Below are 22,662 nucleotides of genomic sequence, written 5' to 3' on the forward strand. Positions count from 1 at the left end.
ATTAACAACAACAAACGAACATTTACAGGAAAAACAAAAAGTGTTAGATATAATCCCTCTGCTTAAGAAAGGTATAATTTAGAAGTCAAGCCAAGTTAATGCCCATCCCAGGCAGGGCCTGAGCCTGTTAGGTGGGTAGTCTAGCCTCTCTTATCAGTTGCAGTTCAGACTTCAGCATGGATGGCCACCCGTTCCCACTATGGCTAGATGGTTCGTGAGAGTCCTTCCTCAGCCCAGTGCTGTAGGCTGTCCCTGCCACTGACTGGATGTGCAGAGGAGATACTACCCACCCAGCCTCCCCGCCACATGCTTTTGGCCTGGTCAGGAGGGGACCATTTCACAGAGAAGATGCTTTAGCTGAATTCTGAGGAATAAACCACGTTTGGGCTGATAGAAGAGAGAAGAAGAGAGCCGAGAGTTTCAAGGCTTGGCTTGGCCTGTCAGTGGGAGAGTAAAGAGAGGGACCAGCTGGGAGAGAATGTTTCCTTCTCTCTCTTCCTGTGTAGAAACCTGAAGACCCTCCAACATCACTCGACACTTGGAGGGTCTGCCACTACTGAAGGCTGAGGGCTTATCATGTGTTAGCTCCTTTCATTCCAGACACACCTCATAGTAACATAGCTCCCCAGTCCCTTATATGGAATACTTATGGTCAGTGCATTTTAGAATTCAGAACTGTTCAGATTTTAGAAAGGTAATTCACGGCATATTTCACACTTTAATGACATTCCTTCTCTGGTGTGGGGCAGCATCCCATAATTAAACACATTTTTACGTCTGCAGTGAAGCATATGGATTTCAGATCACGTAGGGTAAAAGAGACCATGCCTGTTAAGGTCAGGTTGGCTGCCCCAATGAGTTTTGACACCAGACTGATAAAAACATTAAAAGAAAAAGAAAGACAAAAACTCAGTTTTCAAAACTCTTGCTTTCAGGATTGCAGATTTATAATAGCTGAGGTTTGTTGAATGCCTGTCCTATGTCAGGCACTGTTCCTGTCGCTTTACACTGACAACCCTATGAAATGGCCGCTAATATCCTTATTTTAGAGGTGAGTCAATGGAGGCCCAGAGAAGTGGGGTAACTTGTCCAAGGCTTCGCAGCTAGTATGCGAAGAGTTAGGATTCAAACCCGGGGAGCCGTGGCTATCAGGACCTGATGAAGTAGATGTTACACATAAGGAATCGAGGCTCTAAGATATTAAATGACTAGTCAGAGTCCTAAATGAAGCCACAGAAAAGCTGAGATTTGAAGGTGCTGCTGACTCCCAGATCCCTAGAGTACTCAGGAACGTCTCTTCCAGCCATTGTGGTTGAGAACCTAGAAAAGCTGCCCAGGGAACAGGCTCTAGTTGGCTGCCGGCCTGGGCTGCAGGCTTTCCGGCCCATGCGTTTGGCAGCAGGAAAGTTTTCTCTTCTAACTTATTGACAAGGGGCCAGTTACTGTTTACTATGAAGTTCCTACAAGTTTTTATCATGCTCTTGTAATTTGACAGTTTCAGATGAAATAATCCAAATATTAGCCTGGGAGGCCTGTGCTGCTGAAAAATGTCACGCTCTTCCCGGCTGATGAAAATCGCATTTGCTTATGTTTATCAGTGATTAGGAACTTGCATAGTATATATGACCCCAGAAGAAACGTCAGTGTGTTCTCTGGATGGCTGTCTGCCTCATTCTCTGTTTCAGGTTTGAGGTTTGAGGCGGAGACTGTTAGGGCTTAGATGTTTAAGAAACTGTTAGGTTGTTATGCTAGGCAACTGAAAACTTAATTGGAGCCACATAACAAATAAAACAAAACTATTCAACCTTCTAACAAATATTTATTAAGCATCTACTGTGTTGTAAGGCTCTGGGACACAAAGGTATAACAAAAACAGGGCTGGAGGCATCAGACTCTTACTGACAGGCTAGAGCAGCTGCTGGCAAACTTTTTTTTTCTAAGGCATAAGAATTCTTTGTGCAAAATCAGTCTTAGATGGAGGTTCAATTTGTAACAGACAAAAGCTGAGCTGCTCTGTTTGAAGTTTTAGAGACATCACTATAAAAACCTGGGGACTAGCTCTAGCCGGTTTGGTTCAGTGGATAGAGCGTCGGCCTGTGGACTGAAGGGTCCCGGGTTTGATTCCGGTCAAGGGCACGTACCTTGGTTGCAGGCTCCTGGCTCTGGTCGGGGACATGTGGGAGGCAACCAATCGATGTGTCTCTCTCACATCGATGTTTCTCTCTGTCTCTCTCCCTCTCCCTTCCATTTTCTCTAAAAAATCAATGGAAAAAATATCCTCAGGTGAGGATTAAACAACAACAACCAAAACCTGGGGACTAGATACAAAGCGGGCAGTGGTTTTTAACCTTGGCTGACCATTAGAGTCCTTTGCCTACTTCTTAGAAATCTTGACACCCTCGTCACATCCCAAACCAACATCTGAGTCTCTAAGGGTTGTACTTACCGTAGACATGGAAAGAATCCAGCCAAGGTTGGGAATCGTAGGTCTGGAAGTATCTTGGGAACTTTTTAAGGTTCCATGGAAAAGAATTTGGGAATCAAATACTTTCTAGTATTCCAGGTTTAGTGAGCACATATAAGCATCACTTGCAGTGGGCTGGGGAGTATTGTTAAAAGTAGAGCAGTCTGGTCCCCACCATCTCCCGTGCCTAATGGGGATTATTTTATAGTCCATGAGGTGATCTAGGTAACTTCGTTTACATGATTCTGACAGACTCCAGAGTTTCAGAACCAGAGCTCCAGAAGGTTAGAAGAGACATGGATATAAATGCTTTCCTTATGGGCTAGTATGATGAAATAGTAATGGGAATAATAGTGGCTACCATTTGGAGCATGTCTTCTGTACAGGCACGACATCAAATGCATTATAACCCAGGTCCCTCAACCCCGGGAGGCAGATACAGAGATGCAATGGACCACAGGTCCCTCAACCCCGGGAGGCAGATACAGAGATGCACATGGACCACAGGTGCCTCCACCCTGGGAGGCAGATACAGAGATACACATGCACCACTCATCCCTCAACCCTTGGAGGCAGATTTGCATTTCACAGAAGGGAAACGGGCTCAGAGGAATGAAATGAACTGCTCCAATCACCCCCTTCAGAAGCACCAGAACCAGAATTCCATGGAGGTCTGTTGGAATCAGGCACTAATGTCCTTTTCACGGAAATGGTTATTTTGGAAGTGAGGCAGCCTACTTCCAGCAGGTGTGATCAGAAAAACTGTTGGAAGGTTGGACAGTTTGGGCCACACCCTGAAAAGTGGGTGGATTTGGCCCTGAAGGCTTAAAAAGAACTGCATCTCTTTCTTGCAATGTTCAGAGCTCTTCATCAGCGAAATCTTTGCCTCTAGTCCTAGGCACCAGGGGGATTCAAAAAATTGGAAACACAGTCCATATTCTTGGGGGCCTGATACTGTGGTAGTGGATGAGTAGAAACCCAGGAAACACTGCACATGGTGGGAGACAGTAAAGGTGTGACCAGAGTTCAGGAAGATGGGAATTCCCTGTGGGATGGAGCTGTCATGGAACACTGCACAAAGCAGGTAGGATTTGAACCCAACCTTGAAGAAATCAGTAGAATTTACTTAGCTGGAATATATCTGGAAACTTTTTGGGTTCCCTTGCTTCCATATCAGACCTTTGTTTCATTAAAACACATGCATACACTGCAAATCACATTCTTAAAAGCCATATAAATCATATCAGTGTTTATTGGAGCTCTCCCAAAGATCCTGAGCGTAGGAAAGTTACTAAACTTCTCTGAGCCTCAGGGACTTTATCTTTCAAATGAGAGTAATAATAATAATACCTATCACATGGGATTATTGCATAATTAAATGAAATATTTGTATTGCCCAATTCATAGTAGGTGCCCAATAAATTATAGCTCTAACTCCCATTATGGGTTTAAACGCTGGGCATTGCGTTAGGCAGTTCCAGTTAGAATTGTGGTTCTGCAGGAACGATCGATCGGGTGGAGAAATGGGGCCACACAGGAAGATGGGGAGCCAGGAACTGAGGTCCAGTCCAAGAGGGCAGGACTCTGGGCAGCACAGCATCCCAGGGCCTCGGCACCCTGCCCTTTGCCCTTTCTTGGTGCGACGGCTCAGGAAAGCCCTCCACAAAGGGTGGCCTTCCCCTGGGATTTAAGGGAGTGGCTGCCTGGGGAGGCTCTGGACTGGGCGTGTTCAGCCTGCAGGTCGTGATCAAGAGATTCCATAGGGCACTTCACCAACTCCTCCCTCTCTCCCTGCCCAAGGCTTCGCCCTGTGGTGGCTGTAGGGGGAGGGGCGGGGGGGGGAGGAGGAGGGTATCAGGGGAGTCTGGTAGCCTGTACACCATAGCAGCAGCACACTCCTGTGGCATTGACAACACTCCAAAGTAGGAGAGCCTTTCCCCTCAGTTTCCAGAATGGATACCTGCAGACTGGAGGGAGCTACTGCAGAGTGTTCCCTTGTATAACACCAAAACCAAATGGATTCCTTTCCATTCCTAAAATCTCTGGGGGAAACGGCACCCAGAGAGAGTCTCTGCTGCCCAGAGTCTAAGTGCATAACCTTAGAGAAACATGTGAATGTCCACTGGCCAGTCTAACTCAGCCTCCACAAAGTCAGGCTATGAGGGCGCTGGCCACTCCTATCGAGGACCGCTGCAGGGCTTTCTCACTCCCTGGGTGCCAGGGAGCCCGCATTCCTTACCCCTGGGCTTCCTTCCTTACGCTCGCCTACAGTGGCCAGTTTTTCTTATCGTTACACATGTGCACTAGTGGCATCTGAGGAATGGGAAGCTTGATACTTTAATTCAGAGCTTTTCAAGATTGGCACATTCTTCCCCTCCCCTACTGAGCATTGCAAGTGTAGAATGGCTGTGTGTGTCTACGGGAGACAGTTGTTGGAGCCTGGGAGCTGACAGTCACATCTGTGGAAATCACGGCCACTGTTTTCATTAGGTGGAGTGTGTCAGAAAGGGTGCCGAGGGTGGGCGTCCCAGAACTGCCTGCAGAAGGAGAGCTGGTTTCGTGTTGAGAGGGAATCTGCCTACATCAGGGGTATTCTTACAGAGGCTGCGCAGACCCACAGCCCAAGAGCAGTTTGTGCTCAGTTCTCAATGACTGTTTTTCTGTTAGCCAGACCTTCAGATGATGAGGTGGGGTATGGGGACAGGAGCTAACACATGATAGTGAACAGTTCAGCCCTGGGTTTGATAGGTGTGATTGTCTACCCAGCTCGGCCACTTACTAGTCCTGTGCCCTGCTGGCATTGTTCAGACTTTCCCTAATGGGGAAAATAATACACCTGCTTCACTGGGTTGCTATGAATGGATAATTCCTACAAGCACTCAGCACAGTTAGAGCAACTCATAAACACTCAGTGAACATGGCAGACTGCCTTCCATTTGCCGGGACACTGGGAGCACCGAGGTGGGGCTAATTCTTGGGGAATCAAGAGGAGCTTGCCTTCCTCAGGTTGGAAGGAGCCAGGAAGTGCTTGGAATGGATAGGGGATGGCAGTGCTTTGGTGACAGAAACAAGAAGGTCTCTTGTCCTTGAGGGACTCATGCTGGTGGGTGGGGAGGAAGATAAGCAAACATACATTTATAAGACTAAGGGTTCAGGGCTCTCTGAAGAGGGATGCTCTGGGTGTGGGGAGTGGGTGGGAGAGAGGCCTGGGGAGGCCAGGGAAGGCTTCTCAGAGGAAGTGCTGACTGAGCTGAGCTTTGAGGAAGAAGGATTTTAGCAGAGCCCAAGGGCGAGGAGAGCATTGCCCAAAAAGCAAAGTGCAGGATGGAGTCCTGGAGGCATGAGTGAGCCTGATGTTCTAGAAGTCAGAGCCAGCCTGCTGCGGCTGGAGCACAGGCTGCATCTGAGGGAGTGTCTAGGCTGGACGGGAAGGTCCATGCGCTCCCCTCCAGGGTGGGACCATGGAGCAGTCCGAGGGAATTAAACTAGAAGTTATCTGAGAAAGAAATCCCCATAAACACAGCTAACCAATTCTTTTCTATTTTAAAGCAAGACAGTGTATCTAGTGTATAGTCAGTCTAAATATCTCCTAATGCCTTTGTGATTTTAAAAACGTTTGTGCCACATCTTACGAAGCCCGTTTATTCCCTGAGGAGTAAAGACTTGCCCCTCTAGTTTTGTATTAGTTGTGTTAGTTTCCCACTGATGGTGTAACTCTTAACGTAAATTCAGTGGCTTAAAACAGCATAAATTTATTCTCTTGCAGTCTGGAAGTCAGAAGTCTAAAATCAAGATGTTATCAGGGCTACATTTCTTCTGGGAACTTCAGGGGAAAATTGTGTCCTTCCCTTTTCCAGCTTTTAGAAGCTGCTTGCATTCCTCAGCTCCTCCCCTCACCCACCCTCTTGCTTCTGTCATTTCCCACTTTGCTAACCCTCATCTTCAGACCTCCTGCTTACGAGGACCCTTGTGTTCACATCGCACCCACTCATAACCAGGATCCTCCTCCAGCTCAAGATCCTTAATCTCAGCTGCAAAGCCCTTTCTCCACATAAATCATTGGGGATTAGGACATGGATGCCTTTGGGGTAGGGGTAGAGGATTATCCAGCCAACCATTTTGGAGTCTTAAAAATACCCAAGGAATAAGACAATTTCTGTGCTAGCAGGACCACTGGCACTTCCCCACATCCTGTCTAGTGATTGTCCATGGGAAATTTAGCAGTTCTGTCCCCCCAAAAGAAAAGGAAAGCCATGCTTCCCACCCTATCGTTCAGTGTTCTTTGGGCACTAGTATTAGCCAAGACCGGTACCTGTAATGAGGTTAAAGATAATAGATGCCCAAGGCCGCTGGAAGGCATAAAGAGCCCTATATCCCAAGTCCAGAATTCAGGGTCCAAATTCCAACTCTCTCCAATGTTTTCACCTTGACCAATCACCTCATTTCTCTAGGCTTTGGTTTACATGTTTGTAAAATAAAAGGGGTCTATCCCATTCATTAAGGTCTCCTGCTAGATACTGATGCATTGTTGAGGACCAGTTGCTGCTTTAAATGTTCCACTACCATCCTGTCATCCTGAGTACTGAAAGGGAAGAAGGTGGCTGGGAGACACAGCCCTCAGACAGACTTTCAAACATGCTCTAGAATTTGTTGGCTGTTCTTTCTAGATACAACATCACTCCCTTCAGATACCTCTGTTCAGATTTCTGTCTCATAACATGAGTTTTTCTTAAAAGTGCCATCAACACGCCTGACCTTCTTTTATTGGTCTCCCCCACCCCCCCGCCGCCCCCCGGGCCTTGCCCTTTTCTGTTGGAAGCATTCACATTCCTTACCTTGGAGAAACCCTGGGCCTGGCGTCATTGGACCCCACTTCCTGTCTCAGCACTATTATCTGCTAACTGGATAGTCTTATGTATGAAATGTGCATAATTATATGTCTTCTGTCTACCACAGAGGCCCATTGAGAGGGTCAAATGAGGTAATAGCTATAAAAGTATTTTGAAAAATATAAGACACTTCAAAAACAACATGGCCAATTATTTTGTCATTTACCATATTATCTTTGGGTTTGACAGCCTTGTGTCTTTTTCTCTAACTTCTTGTATGAGTGTGCATGTGCATGTATACGAGTGTGAGTGTGCAGTATGTGTGTATGTGTGCATGCATACATGTGCGTGCCTGTGCATGTATGCATGGACATGCATATTTGTGTGCATGTGTGTTGGTGCTATGTGTGTGTGTGTGCATGTGTGTGTGCGTGTGCGTGTTTGCTTGAAAGGGCTATTAGTTTTGAGACAGGACAGACGGATCAAGCTTCGATCACAGGCTTTAGTCACCCTTTCCTGCCTCCCCAGGGAACTGTCCCTGGCTGCTGGTAGGAATCATTTGTTTTTTCAGCTCCTCCTTTCCTGCCCACTTTCTTGGAGGCTATTTGCATTTCATCATTAATAACTCTGGAGCAATATGTTATTTCTGTCTTGTGGGCCCCTGGAGCCAGTGGGTTCCATGATGCGGGATAGGAAACTTGTTGTTAATTAAGCTTCACAAAGCCACATGCCGGTTTCCTGTCCCTCAGTCGATACCTAGGGAGTCTTATTACATACAGGGGGGCAGAAACCACATGGCAAAGAGAAGGGAAATCTTTGGCCTTGTCTGTGTTTCTCCTTGGAAAACCTCCCTGGCAATCCTGGGCAGTCAGCAGAGAAAGCAGGTACATCTGTTTGAAATGTATACTTCACATTTTTGGTGTTTTTTGTTTTGCTCCTGCAAGGAAAAGTTTCATTTCTTTACCTTCTGAGACAGGATTTCCACTTAGTCCCTGAATTGTTTGACAAGAAGTTACCTGTTGATGCTAACCAGATAAATGGGGTTTTAATATGCTTTGGTTTCTAAATCGGAAACCCTAGCCCTGTTTAGTGGGAGAGTTTGTAGCAGAGCCGGCCCACTGGTATGTACATTTCTGCCTGTAGGTTAGGAAAGATTGGAGCCAGATTTTAAGCTTGAGTTACTCTGATCTCAAACAAGGCTCCAAAGAGCCCTTGTTCATTTCTTGTGGCATTTCATTAAGTGTCAGAAGTATTTCATTAGTTATCAGAACAAAGATCACATTTGCTATAAGAATGTTTTGTTGAACCCCCTCCAAGTCATTCATAACTCTGGATTCCAGAAGAAAGATACGATGGGCTATGGAAAAGGCCTGACTACAATATGTGTGTCCCAGAAGGAGGATCTCAGCTTTGCATCTGAGACCCCCAGGGCTTCTCCTTGGATGCACGCCTGGTGGCAGCATGAGATGCTTTTGAGTAAGGATGGGAGGGGGGTGTTTCCTGCATGCGCTGGTTACTGTCATTTCCTTTACTCATCCTTCCTGCACACATTGCAGGCTCGTTTGTATTAATAGCAATCATTTTCAGAGCACCTATCATGTCCACGTCATTTACATGGGCATTTGAACCTCAAGCAGCCTCATTTTATAGTTACACTGAGCTGAGGTAGAGAAATCCCAGTGTCGTGCTCCTATAAGGAGCAGAGTAGGATTTGAATGCAGGCTTGTCTGACCCCGATGTCCCCACTCTTCTCACTGCCACTCTGAGCTTGTAATGTAGATCCAGGTAATGTGCCTGTATGTGAGGGATTTGGGGAACAACCCTGTGGCATCTCTGTTGGTTCTCATGGCAAAGTGCTAATAGCCTCCCTTTCTTGTCCATCCATAGACCTTTTCCTGGATGTGTAGTACTTTTGGCTAATCTCTATGAACAGTAACAAGAGTATTCCTAACTGATGTTTACTGAGGGTTTGCTGTCTAGGGAGTTGAATAATGTGCACCCCCAAAGATATTAGAGTCTAATCTGTGGAGCCCTAAAATACTAATTTATTTGGAAAAAGAACTTTGCAGATGTGATCAAGGATCTTGAGAAGTGGGGATTAGTCTAGATTATACAGGCGTACCCTAAATGCAACCATGAGTATACTTAGAGGAAGCAGGCAGAGAGAGAGCCGATACACAGACACAGAGGATAAGGTGATTTGAAGATAGAACAGAGAGATTTGAAGATGCTGTTTTTGAAGAATGGAGTGATGCAGCCACAAGCCAAGGAATGCCGGCAGCCACCAGAAACTGGAAGAGGCAAGGAAACAGATTCTCCCCTAGAGCCTCCTGAGGGAGCACAGCCTTGCCAACAACTTGATTTCAGCCCATAGATACTGATTTTGAAGTTCTAAAACTGTGAGAGAATGAATTTCTGTTGTTTTAAGCCACCAAGTTTGTGGTAGTTTGTTACAGCAGCCCTAAGAAACTAATATACTATGTCTAAGGCTCTGAGCTAAACCTCAAAGGACTCATACATAAAGTATCTGTGTTATCCCCCCACCCCCCCTTTTTTTTTAAATGAGAGGAACGCTGCCCTGAGGAGTCTCAGGTTCCAGAGCTGGGAGGTTGTAGCATCTGAACTAGAGTCAGACTCTAGATCCAAGTTTCTGCTCTTAACCATTGTGTTATTTTCCCTTCCTGCTCCAGACTCCATTCTCACCCCAATGCCCTATAGGCCAGGCCAAGGTCAAGATCTAGCCTTGCCCCTAGAGCCTTCCTGTTCCTCTTTAAGGTTTGACCTCTAGGCATACTTTATTTTCTTTATTCTCTCATGAATTCCATATGGAAACATTTGGTCCCCTGTGGACCAGGTGGGCCAAACAGCGGTTAACTGAGACTCCCTTTTCCTCAGTAATTAGAACACAGTTCATTGTGGGCTAGTGCAGAAAACATTTCTTTCTGGATTTGGAGGAAAATAGTCATTTTGCTCCCTGTTTTCCAATAAAGTCTCATTCCAAACAGTTCGTTCCTGTAGTGCTCTGTGAATGGCATTTGGTATTTATAAGCTGTACTGTACTGCAGCTGCTTAAGCTCCGTAAGAGCTTGCCGTTCATTCGTTCAGTAACATTTGTTACTGTTACAATAATATTTGTTCACACAGGCTTACCAGCTTGGACAAGTTGTTCAATGTGTTTTAGACTCCGGTTTCTCATACATAAAAGAGGAGTAATGGCTCCTTTGCTTTTTGCAGTGATGGCTAAGTAGGATAACACAGATATAGCATTCGGCAGGTGTTCAGTAAATTGTTGCTATTTGAATACCGAATTTATTCAAGTGCATGAGGCTAAATATTTTGAAGGATGGGGAAAAACTCTAGAACAAACCCCTCTTTCCTTCAATTAACTAAGGGTGACAGACTGACACCTAAATAATTTCCTCTAATGCAAAGGAAAAAGGTATGCATCATTTTCACACTTAATTACCATACTTAAAATATTTCATGTTTATGACAAAGAAAAAAAATGAAGTGATAGATGGTAAGCGGACACATGGAAGGTGGTATAAAAATTCAGAGTTGCTGCCCTGGCCAGTGTTACTCAGTGGTTAGAACATCTGCACCAAAAGGTCTTGGATTAAATTCTGGTCAAGGACATGTACCTAGGTTGCAGGTTCAATCCCCGGCCCTGGTTGTTGGGGCTCATGAGGGAGGCAGCCAATCAATGTGTCTCTCTCACATCAATGTCTTGGTCTGTCTGTCTGTCTCTCTCTCTAGTCCCTTTTACTCTATCTAAAAATCAATGGAAAAATGCCCTTGGGTGAGGATCAACAACAGCACAAAAATTCAGAGTTGGGAGACTTCCAGAATATCTATATATTTAAAAGCCTAAGCGACCATTACGACCGGCCGACTGGCCGACCAGTTGGTAGCTATGCATTCCCACAGCCAACCTTCCATGGTCCGGATCGCTGGCCAGGCTGAGAGAGACCCCACCCATGCACAAATTTGTGTTCCGGGCCTCTAATGAGAGAAATAACATTGCTTCCTACATGGGCCTTTCACATAAAAGATGCTTAAGAAATGTAAGTTGCATTATAATTGGTTTAAATTCAGCAGAACTTAAAGCAAAGAGTTCAACTTGCTTCAAGCTGTTGGGGATCCGCCTCTGGGGCAGGGGCACTGTTTGAGGCTCCCTAGCGGAGAGGGGTTAGGAACTCACATTTGCTTAGCACTTGCCCTGACCAGGCACTGTGCCCAACAGGTAATTTCATTTGGTTTTCCTAAACCCCTGTAGTCCTGGAGGGTTGCTCAGCTTCAGATTACAACCCATACCAGCAACAGGTTTGACTCCCAAGAGGGCTGCTCTCAGTTACGCTGGAGAAATGAAAGCATTTACTGTTCTTTCATGAAAAACTGGCTCCGTACCTCTCAGCCCGTGTTTGGCTGGCTGCCTCTGCAGTGACCCTCACATGTCAAGGTTGGAAGCTTTGTGCCTCTCACCTTTGGGACAGTGTTGCTGTCATGGAAACCACCATTTATGGAGTGTCCACTGAGGGCCAAGCCTTGTGCTAGGTACTTTACCTGCATTATTTCATTTAATCCATGTGATAGCCAGATGAGGTAGGCATTGTTATCCCCATCTTACTGCTGGGGATGAGGGATGGGAGTGACTTACGCATGGTTACACAGGTAATCTGTGGCTGATTGGCCTATTTTCTGGAATGCCTAGACTCTTTCTGCCATCCTATGTTACTACCCCTCTCCTAGTTGACCCTCACCTACCAGGATGCCCTGCCCAGCACAACAGAGGGTGGGGCCATTGCTTCTTTGTTCTAAGTTCTCCAATATTGGCCCAGCCTTAACTGGAAATGCCTCTATGTTGAACCTCCATCAGCTCATTTTTCACCTTTGTGTGAATCCAAACAAGATGCCTCTTCCTCTGGCCAGATTCATCTCCCCACACTGGATTTCAGCACCCAGATGTCCTTGTGCGGTGAATAGCCTGCTCAGCTCTAAGTGGCATCTCTGCAGACACTAGACACCGTTGCTTTCTGTTGGTCTGAAATTACTCGTCTTATTCCACCCCTCTGGTCCACACTGAATAAGGCACCTGCAGACCAGTCCTGGAAATCCAGGACCACATGGATGCCCAGTGAGCACTGGGATGATTTGTTCTGGGATGCTTGGCTCATTTGCAAACATCATCCTCTAAACAAGAAGAAGCAGCCTGTTGGCAATAGCTGGAATCGGTCTGTCATCTCCTGGGTTATTGTCCCAGATGGTCTGGGTCAGTTCTGAAGGCTGCCCTCGGTTTTATTTAGGGATGCCTGGGTGCCATCCTGTGACCCTCACCTCCTGGGAGGCCAGTGGTGGGTCACTGAAGATAGGTCTTCTTTAGGTTTGGCTTCCTGGTGTAAAACCTTTAGCATTCAAGGGGCAGCTGATCAACAATGCTCTCTTGTCATTGATGTTTCTATCTCTCTCCCCCTCTCTCTTCCTCTCTGAAAGCAATAATATATATGCACATACATATATATATACATTTATATATATACATATATATAAATATATATGTGTGTGTATGTATGTATGTGTGTGTGTGGATGTGTGTGTGTGTATATATATATATGTGTGTATATATATATATATACATATATATATTAAAAGGGCCTTTTAAACTCACAGTTGATTTCTGCTTCCTTTGCTAGGCCACTTGCCTCTGGGCTCCTAGTCGTGCTTCTGAATCCATTTGTGACAAGACCTCTTTTCTTATTAGTACAAATTCATCACTTCCCTCTGTGTCCCTCCCTCTTCCCGTCCTTCCCCTTCTTCCTCCCCCACTTTGGGATCCTTCTTCCTGAAGGTTCAGAGCAAACCTGTCAGCTGATTCTCACACTGGTCTTTAGATGCAGACCTTAAATACTTTCTTGGGATCAGCAGTAGATCTGGGCAAAATGGGGAATGTTTGTGACAGTGTGTGTCACACAGTAGGTAAGCAGGAAAGCTTTTGTTTCCATCATCTTAACTTTTGTTTCCCTGAGTGGTCAGAGTTTTATCTTCTGTAGACACCAGGTCAGTGACTGCCAGAGCAGCCCTGGCAGCATCCAGTGTTCTGAACGTCCCAGAAGACAGACGCACTCAACCTAAACCGTTTGCTCATAGCCTCTTTGAACTTAGCTTGGCAGGTGATCATAATGGAACAGAGAGGATTTTAGAAACATGGGGCTCTCTTTCCAGTTTCAGGCTGTAGATTCCTTTTGGTCCAGCTCACCAGATCACGTGACTCCTCTGTGAACGCAGGTTTCTGCCTTCAGCTGGCTACTGGTTTTTAATTTCATCAGCTCCCTTTGCTTCCCACCCAGATGTGCAGGGCTGTCCTGACTTCTTGCTTATTGGAACTCAGAGCCTTTTTATCTCCATTAATAGGTCCAGAGAGGCAGGCAGCCTTCATTGACCCATTGCTTAGAAATGTTGAGCAATTAAGCTATAGTCTCTCATATTGTTATTTCAATAAACCTGCACAGAGTACCTCTGGGTCAGACCCACTGCCAGTCTCAGGGATTATGCACTCAGGATAAGAAAATGGCAAGCCTTGCCCTGAAGGACTAGAAGACTTGTGGGGGGGGGCCAGGCCTTTTACTCAACAATGTTACCATCTGCACATGAGGCTGCTGATGGCCTTTGTTGATCTAAAATATTTCTGGGAGTTTATGACTTTTTAGTTATTGTTAGTGACATTTCAGAAGAATAATTTGTCCTTGAAGAATTTCTGCTCCCTCAGTCTTTGGGGCTTACAGCCTATTTCGGAGGGAGTGTTTGTGTCTGGTCATAAAGTCTGCACATTGAAATATCAGGTGCACTGACGTGGCTCCTCTAGTGAAGCTGCCTGTACAGCAGATTCAGCTTCTGGGAGTTTCAATGGCATTTGCTTCTCAGGATCCTCCCACATCCACAGTTACACTTCTTAAGGTTCCATGGAAAATGGGTTAGTGTTTTTCATATATTGAAAGCCTGTGCAAAAGGCAAACAAAAATTTTTATGGCGGCACAAAGGAATAATAAATGACAAATGAATCTGCCTCTGCTCCATGCCTGTGGGTCTGTTTCCCAGAGGAAATCATTGCCCAACATTTTATTTGTATCAATTCGGAAATATGTCCTACATATATACATACATATGTATGCAGTTCCACACATTGTACATTTTTTCTCTTTTTTCTTTTTAAACACAAATGGGAGCATGTCTATTCTGTGTAGCCTTCAGTGACTTGTTCTTTTTAACTTACCTGTATTTTGGAGACCATTCTGTATCAGGTACACACCTGCCTCATTCTCTTAAACAGACGTGCAGTGCTCCACTGTGTACTCTGATAGTTACTGTGATTTAACTCGTTCATTGTGACTAGGAGTCTGTGAAGTTCACCTTTTCGTTCCTTCTGGCCTGTCTTCAGTGCTAAGACTGGCCACGTAAATTTGCTTCAAAACATTGGCTGGGTAAGAGTTTAGTTTTAATGTTAGTGCAAACTGCAAATGTGGCATAAAGGATCCATTTAAAGCAGATGGAGATTATTCATTAGCTATCGCAAGATTCAGTAGGTTCTTAGATTTAATCAACAGCTTCTACTGCAGGGACTTCATCCACGTTGATTTTGTCAGCTATCTTCAGTAATAAATAATCTTCCAATGTCTGTTTACCTAAAAACTCAACTCAGGTACATAGCTGCAAGAAATGCCACTTTTTTAGTACTGTAAACCCAGAGTCTCAAGCTGAAGCAGCGCAAGGAGGTTTCTCACTTGAACAGGGGCAGCTGACTCACCACCTTGTCCCAGGCCGGCAGGCTCAGACTGCTGGGCCTCGAAGGCTGTTTCCCGAGGCTGCTGCTCTGTGGGATGTTATGGCCCATATGTGGTTCATGTTAGCACAGCTGAGAGGCTAGGCCTCTCACAGAGACCTGACTGAGCTCTAAGAGAAAACAAAAGTGGGATAAACAAGTAGAATATAAGAAATACAAACATCCTGGCTTCCGGAGGTCAGGGTTCTCACTCTGCCTGTCCAGCTCCGTATTGGAAACTAAGGAAAGAAGTGTGACGCCATCTTCTAGCTTCAAGAAGCTGAAAGACAGCCTTGCCTGGGTGGCTTTACAGCTCTGATAGGCATGCGTGGAGTACCATCCACCTCTTAATTCTTCCCTGGAACTTGTTAGAAATGCACATTTTCAGACCCCACACCAGATCTGAAACAAACTTTGCAAGTGGGGTTGAATGACCATTTGAACAATTTCAACAAGATTCCCGGGTAACTTTGATGGTTCCTTAAGTTTGAGAATGACTGAGATAGAGAACATAGGAAGAATTAGAAAGAGGATAGTTTTGGTGGGGAAAGATGATGAATTTGGGCTTGAATGTGTTGAAATTAAGATGTCTGTGGGGAAGAGATTTCAAGGTTGTGGCAGAGTCCAAGAAGCTACACTGACATTCTCCCAGGACCAAACTGAAATTACAACTAAAATAAAGAAAAAGCATCCTGGATAATCAATTGGAGTCTAGCTGGAGAGAACCCTTAAACCAAAGATAGAAACTAAAGACCACATAGAGACGTGTAGGAAGGGCAGAGGTGCGAGAAGGCTGGCTGGGCTCCCACAGACAGCAGTTGAAGGCCTGGAGGGATATCCCAGCTGTGGGAGGTTCCCACTGAGAACTCTGGGGTCTAAACTCCAAGCTGGGCTCCCCAGCCCAGAGCACCAGAACTAAGAGAGGTGCCTATATAACATCTGGCTGTGAAAAGCAGCAGGGTTATTGTCTGCCAGGGAGAGATGGCTGGAAATGCAGGCACCCTCTTAAAGGGCCAACACACAAAATTTCATGTGCAGCCACTCACCTTGGGTTCTGACAGATGGAGGGCAGAGTGGGCTAGAGCTATGTGAGGAGAATCCAGGGTAGGGGGCTTAGGGGTAGAGCTTGGAAGGCAGACACCCTGGTCTCTTGTGTTGAGTCATTGCCTCATACTGCAGAGGCCATCTTTCTCAGGAAGACTATTACCATCCAGGCAGCTCTTACCTGGGGAGGGGGGAAGGGGGGAGGGGGGGCGGAAAGCAATTGCCCCACCCTGTTGAAAAACATCCTGGATAATCTTGCCCCACCCTGGAGAGTCTACACCTTGCTGTGGTTGATAGCCTGAGGCTAATCAAGATTTAATAATAATCAGACTGCAGGCAGAGGCTGATCTCTGGAGGCTTTGAGTCTGCCTGCTCTTCTTCTAGGAAAAGCAGACTCTGGTGCACATCTTGGTCATTTACAAAGGCATCTAGCCCCAGCAGAGGAGCCACAAGCTGTGGATTGCTGATAGCTCCAAATGGTACTCAGGGCCAGTGAAAAACAGCGTCTGACATGGTCCTGCACCAGAGATTGGCAGATCTACCTAATACATAGACACAAACCCAAACAGGCAGCCCAAATGAGGAGACAAAAATCAAGCCCCAAATGAAAGAACAAGAGAATTCTCCAGAAGAAGAGCTAAGTGAAATGGAGATAAGAAGCTTATCAGAGGAGAAACTAAGATGGCGGCATAGGTAAACACCGGGAAATTGCAGCCTCACACAACAATTGAAAATTACCGCAAAGGACAGAGCAAACATCATCCAGAACAACAGGAAGGCTGGCTGAGTGTAAATTCTACAACTAGAAGGAAAGAAAAGCACGCTGAGAGCCAGAGGAGCTGCAGAGGTGAAGTGCAGAGGTACAAGTGCAGAGGTACGGCTGGCTCGCGCGCGCACGAGTAAAGGGGGTGGCACCTGAGGACGCGGCTGTCTTTTTGAATCACAAGCTCCCGACTGCTCTGAACTCCGGTTCCGGGAAGTCTCTGGGGACCCAGGACTCATACGGGGAGAAGCTGGTCTGTCCGGCAGCGGGCAAACTTGAAGGCGGCTTTCCCTCAGAGGTGCTTGCAGCAATTAGCGGGTCACTGAGACCCGCGACTCTGGGCGGAGAATCAGCCATAGCTCCTTGATCCGCCCTTTGATTCCCTGAGACCCCGCCCTACCCAGGCTGCGGCAGAGGCTTTTGCATGTGAATGTACCTAACTGCAGCCGAGCCAGGCAGACCCGGAACTTCCAAGAGAAGGCCCAAGGCCCCGCAGCGGCTTGCATTGCTTCACAGCTGAGCCTCTTCGTGGCTCCTGCTGTGTGGCCTCAGGCAGAGGCTGAATTAGCACCTCCTTAGATCCAGGAGCCACTGTACCCAGTGGTCAGAGGGGGACCATCCAGATTGCAACTCCTCAGATCCATAAGGGACACACTCAGGGAGCAGACTCAGTGAGCACCAAAGCCCCACTGAAGCAAGTCTTGCCCCAGAAGGGTGTCTTCAGCACAGAAGTTCTCCCACTTTAGACACAGCTGATTCTCACAGCCAATTGGCCTGGAGGTCAATTCCTCCCAGTGATCCTACAACAACCAAGGCACCAAGAGTGCACCAAGAGTGTCCACCCCAGGTAACTGGGGAGGCTGAGCTACTGGGCCCTACAGGACACCTGGCGCACAGGGCCACTCTATCAACACAGGGAAGCTGCCAAAATGCGGAGACAAAGAAACAGGTCACAAATGGCAGAAATGGAGGAAAGCAAACGATTGGATATAGAGTTCAAGGCCACGTTTATAAGGTTTTTCAAGAATTTTATGGAAACCGCCGATAAATTTAATGAATCCCTCAATAAGTATAGTGAGACCATGGAGGACATGAAAAAGGACCAACTAGAAATTAAGCATACACTGACTGAAATAAAGAATAATTTACAGAGATCCAGCAGCAGACAAGAGGATCCCAAGAATCAAGCCAAAGATTTGAAATACAAAGAAACAAAAAATACCCAACCGAAAAAGAAAAAAGAAAAGAGATTCCAAAAATATGAAGATAGTGTAAGGAACCTCTGGGACAACTTCAAGCGTACCAACATCAGAATTATAGGGGTACCAGAAGGAGAGAGAGGGCAAGATATTGAAAACCTTTTTGAAGAAATAATGACAGAAAACTTCCCCTACCTGGTGAAAGAAATGGACTTACAAGTCCAGGAAGCGCAGAGAACCCCAAACAAAAGGAATCCAAAGAGGACCACACCAAGACACATCATAATTAAAATGCCAAGAGCAAAAGATAAAGAGAGAATCTTAAAAGCAGCAAGAGAAAGACAGTCAGTTACCTACAAGGGAGTACCCATACGACTGTCAGCTGATTTCTCAACAGAAACCATGCAGGCCAGAAGAGAGTGGCAAGAAATATTCAAAGTGATGAATAGCAAGAACCTGCAATCAAGATTACTTTATCCAGCAAAGCTATCATTCAGAATAGAAGGTCAGATAAAGAGCTTCACGGATAAGAAAAAGCTAAAGGAGTTCATCACCACTAAACAAGCATTATATGAAATGCTGAAAGGTATTCTTTAAGAAGAGGAAGAAGAAAAAGGAACTCTTACCATTTGCCACAGCATGGATGGAACTGGAGAGCGGATAAATACCACATGATCTCACTCATTTGTGGAATATAATGAACAACATAAGCTGATGAACAAGGACTGATCCAGAGATGGAGAGGCATTGATTGGACTGTCGGGACTTGGAGGGAAGGTAGGGGAGGGTGGGGGTAAGGGGGAAAGATCAACCAAAGGACTTATATGCAAGCATATAGGCCTAATCAATGGACATGGACAACGGGGGGGGTGAGGGCATGAGCGGGGGGTGGGGGGGTAGAGGGTAACGTGGGGACAAGGACACATATGTAATATCTTAATCAATAAAAAATATATTTAAAAAAAGAAGCTTATCAGATATAGAGTAAAGAATAATAATTACAAGGATGCTCAACAGCATGAGAACAAATATAGCATTAATAAAGAACACATTGAAAGGAATACACAGTAGATTAGGTGAGGCAGTGAATTAGAAGACAGGGTAGGAAAAATCACTGAATCAGAGAACAAAAAAGAAAAAACAATTAAGAGAGGAGGACAGTTTAAGGGAGCTGTGGGGCAACATGAAACATTATAATATTCACCTTATAGGAGTACCAGAAGATTAAGAAAGTGAGCAAGGGATAGAGAACCTCTTTGAAGACATAATGACGGAAAAATTCCCTAACCTGGTGAAGGAAAAAGACACACAATTCAGGAGATACAGAGAGTCCCAAGCAAAAAGAACCCAAACAGGCCCATGCCCAGAGTCATCATAATTAAAATGTCAAAAATTAAAGACACATAGAGAATTGTAAAGACAGCAAGAGAAAACCAATTTGTTACCTACAAAGGAGCTCCCATAAGGCTGTTAGTTGATTTTCCATTAGAAACTCTACAAGCCAGAAGGGAATGACATGAAGTATTCAAGGTAATGAAAAGCCAGGATCTGAAACAAAGACTACTCTACCCAGCAAGGCTATCATTCAAAATAGAAGGTGAAATAAAGATTTCCCAGACAAAAAAAAAAAGGCTAAAGGAGTTTAACACCACAAAACACAAAACCAGCACTGCAAGAAATGCTGAAGTAATTGCTGTAATAATAATAAGAACTATATATATATATATATATATATATATATATATATAGAGAGAGAGAGAGAGAGAGAGAGAGAGAGAGAAATCTAGGCATAAATAATTAAAATGGCAGTAAGTACCTGTCTATATATATAATCTATATATATAAAAGGCTAATATGCTAAGTGTCAGACCAGTTGCTATGACATGCACTGACCACTAGGGGGAAGATGCTCAACACAGGAGCTGCTGTGACACTCACTGGGCATTTACAGAGAAACGGCACCACAGAATGTATACGAAAACATGACCCAAATATATGCTGTCTACAAGAGACCCAACCACACAGGATAAGAGTGAATGGATCAAAAAATATTTTCCATGTAAATGGAAATGAAAACAAAGCTAGGGTGCTCAGCGGGTGAGGCTTAGTGGTTGAGCATCGACCTATGAACTAGGAGGTCATGGTTCGATTCCTGGTCTGAGCATATGCCTAGGTTGTGGGCTTGATCCCCACTGTGGGGTGTGCAGGAGGCAGCCAATCACTGATTCTCTCTCATCATTGATGTTTCTAGCTCTTCCTTCCTCTCTGAAATCAATAAAAATATATTCTTAAAATCTGGTGTAGCAATACTCATATATGACCAAATAGACTACAAAATGAAGGCCATAATAAGAGATAATAAAGGTCACTACATAATACTAAAGGGATTGGCCCAACAAGAGTATATAACCCCAATAAACATATATGTACCCAATATAGAAGTATATAAATATATAAAAAATACTTCTAGAGGACTTCAAGGGAGAGATTCACAGCAATACAGTCATAGTAGGGGACTTTAACACCCCACTGACCTCACTGGATGGATCTTCCAGACAAAAAATCAACAAGGAAACAGTGATTCAAAATGACACACTGGATCAGATGGATTTACTTGATATTTACAGAACATTTCACCCAAAAGTTACAGAATATACATTCTTCTCCAGTGCACATGGGTCATTCTCAAAGAGATAACACATTTTAGGACACAAAACAAGTATAAGTTCAAGAAGATTGAAATCATATCAAGCATCTTCTCAGATCACAATGGCATGAAATTAGAACTCAAATACAGTAAAAACACTAAACATTCAAACACAGGGAGGCTAAATAGCACGTTATTAAACAATGAATGGTTTACCCATGGGCCAAGAAAGAAATCAAAAACTTCCTGGAAATGAAAAGGAACACACAACAACCCAAATCAATGGGACACAGCAAAAGCAGTCATGAGAGGGAAGTTTATAGCATTACAGGTTTATCTCAAAACACAAGAAAAATTATTAATAAATTAACCCTACAACTTAAATTGTTAGAACAACAAGAAAAGCCCAAAGTAAGTAGAAGGAAGGAAATAATAAAGATCAGAGCAGAAATAAATGACATAGAGGCAAAAAAAAAAAAAAAAAAAAAAAAGCAATACAAAAGATCAATGAAATTAAGAGCTGGTTCTTTGGAAAGATAAACAAGATGGATGAACCTTTAGTCAGACTCTTCAAGAAACAATGAGAGAGGACCCAAATCAAATCAGTAATGAAAGTGGTGAAGTAACAGCTGACACTATAGAAATATAAAGGATTGTAAGAAAATACGGTGAATACTAGATGCCAACAAGCTGGTCAATGTAAATGAAATGGACATATTCCTAGAAAAATACGGTGTTCCAAAACTGAATCAGGAAGAATCAGAAAACCTGAATAGACCAATAACAATTGATGAAATTGAAGCAGTAATAATAATTAAAAAAAAAAAAAAAACCAACTCCCAGCAAACAAAAGCCCTTGTCTGGATGGTTTCACAGAGGAGTTTTACTAAACATTCAAAGAAGAATTAACACCTGTTCTCCTCTAACTATTCCAAAAAATCCAAGGGGAAGGAACACTTTCAAGTTCTTTCTATAAGGTCAGAATTACCCTAATTCCAAAAACAGATGAAGAAACTACAAGCAAAGAGAATTACAGGGCAATATCCCTAGTGAACATAGATGCTAAAATCCTCAGCAAAGTATTAGCAAATCAGATCCAGCAATATATTAAAAAGGTCATACACCATGTCTAAGTGGGATTTATTCTAGAGATGCAGGCTGGTATAATATTCAAAAATCAGTAAACATATATCACATAAACAAATTGAAATAGAAAAATCACATGAACATATCAATAGATGCAGAAAAAGCATTCAATACAATTCAACACCCATTTTTTATAAAAACTCTCAGCAAAGTGGGAGTTAAGGGATTATACCTCAGCTTAATAAAGGCCATATATGACAAACCTATAGCCAACATCATACTCAGTGGGCAAAAAATAAAACCATTTCCCCTAAGAACAGGAACAAGACAAGGAGGTCTGCTCTCACCACTCTTATTCAACACTAGGGGCCCAGTGCACGAATTTGTGCACCTTGAAAGGAACTGTGGGCTGCAAGGCTGTGGTGGGCACAGGGGCGAGTTTCAGCCCATCCTCCACATCCCCCGCCCAGCCTCTCCCACTGCGGCCCCCAGTCCCCTGTCTGCCAGCAGCCCTGCTCCCGCTGATGCCGCTCCCATGCACTGACAGCACTGGCCCTGCTCACACCTGCTGATGGCGTGGAGCGACTGGGGCTGGCGCTGTCAGTGGGTGCAAGTGGGGCTGGCACCGGCAGCAGGTGTGAGCACCGGGCGGGACCGCAGCACGTGGGAGCAAAGAATTTTCAGTAACCACAAGAGGCTTGCCCCAGTGACAGCGACCGGTGCCCTGCCTTGGTCTGGTGCCCCTGCTCACCTGCTCCACCATCCCACCACAGCCGACACACGCCATGTTCCACACGCACCCCCTGGTGGTCAGCAC

General features: G+C 44.9%; 1 protein-coding gene across 2 annotated transcripts in view; it reads left to right on the top strand.

The window, feature by feature from the left end:
* Positions 1-22,662, top strand: part of THSD4 (thrombospondin type 1 domain containing 4) — a 595,914-nt gene that overhangs the window by 82,779 nt on the left and 490,473 nt on the right. The gene's annotated exons all lie outside the window — the stretch shown is intronic.

Source organism: Myotis myotis, unplaced genomic scaffold (genome assembly GCF_014108235.1).
Source record: "Myotis myotis isolate mMyoMyo1 unplaced genomic scaffold, mMyoMyo1.p scaffold_m19_p_1, whole genome shotgun sequence".
In the NCBI taxonomy this organism is placed as follows: domain Eukaryota; kingdom Metazoa; phylum Chordata; class Mammalia; order Chiroptera; family Vespertilionidae; genus Myotis; species Myotis myotis.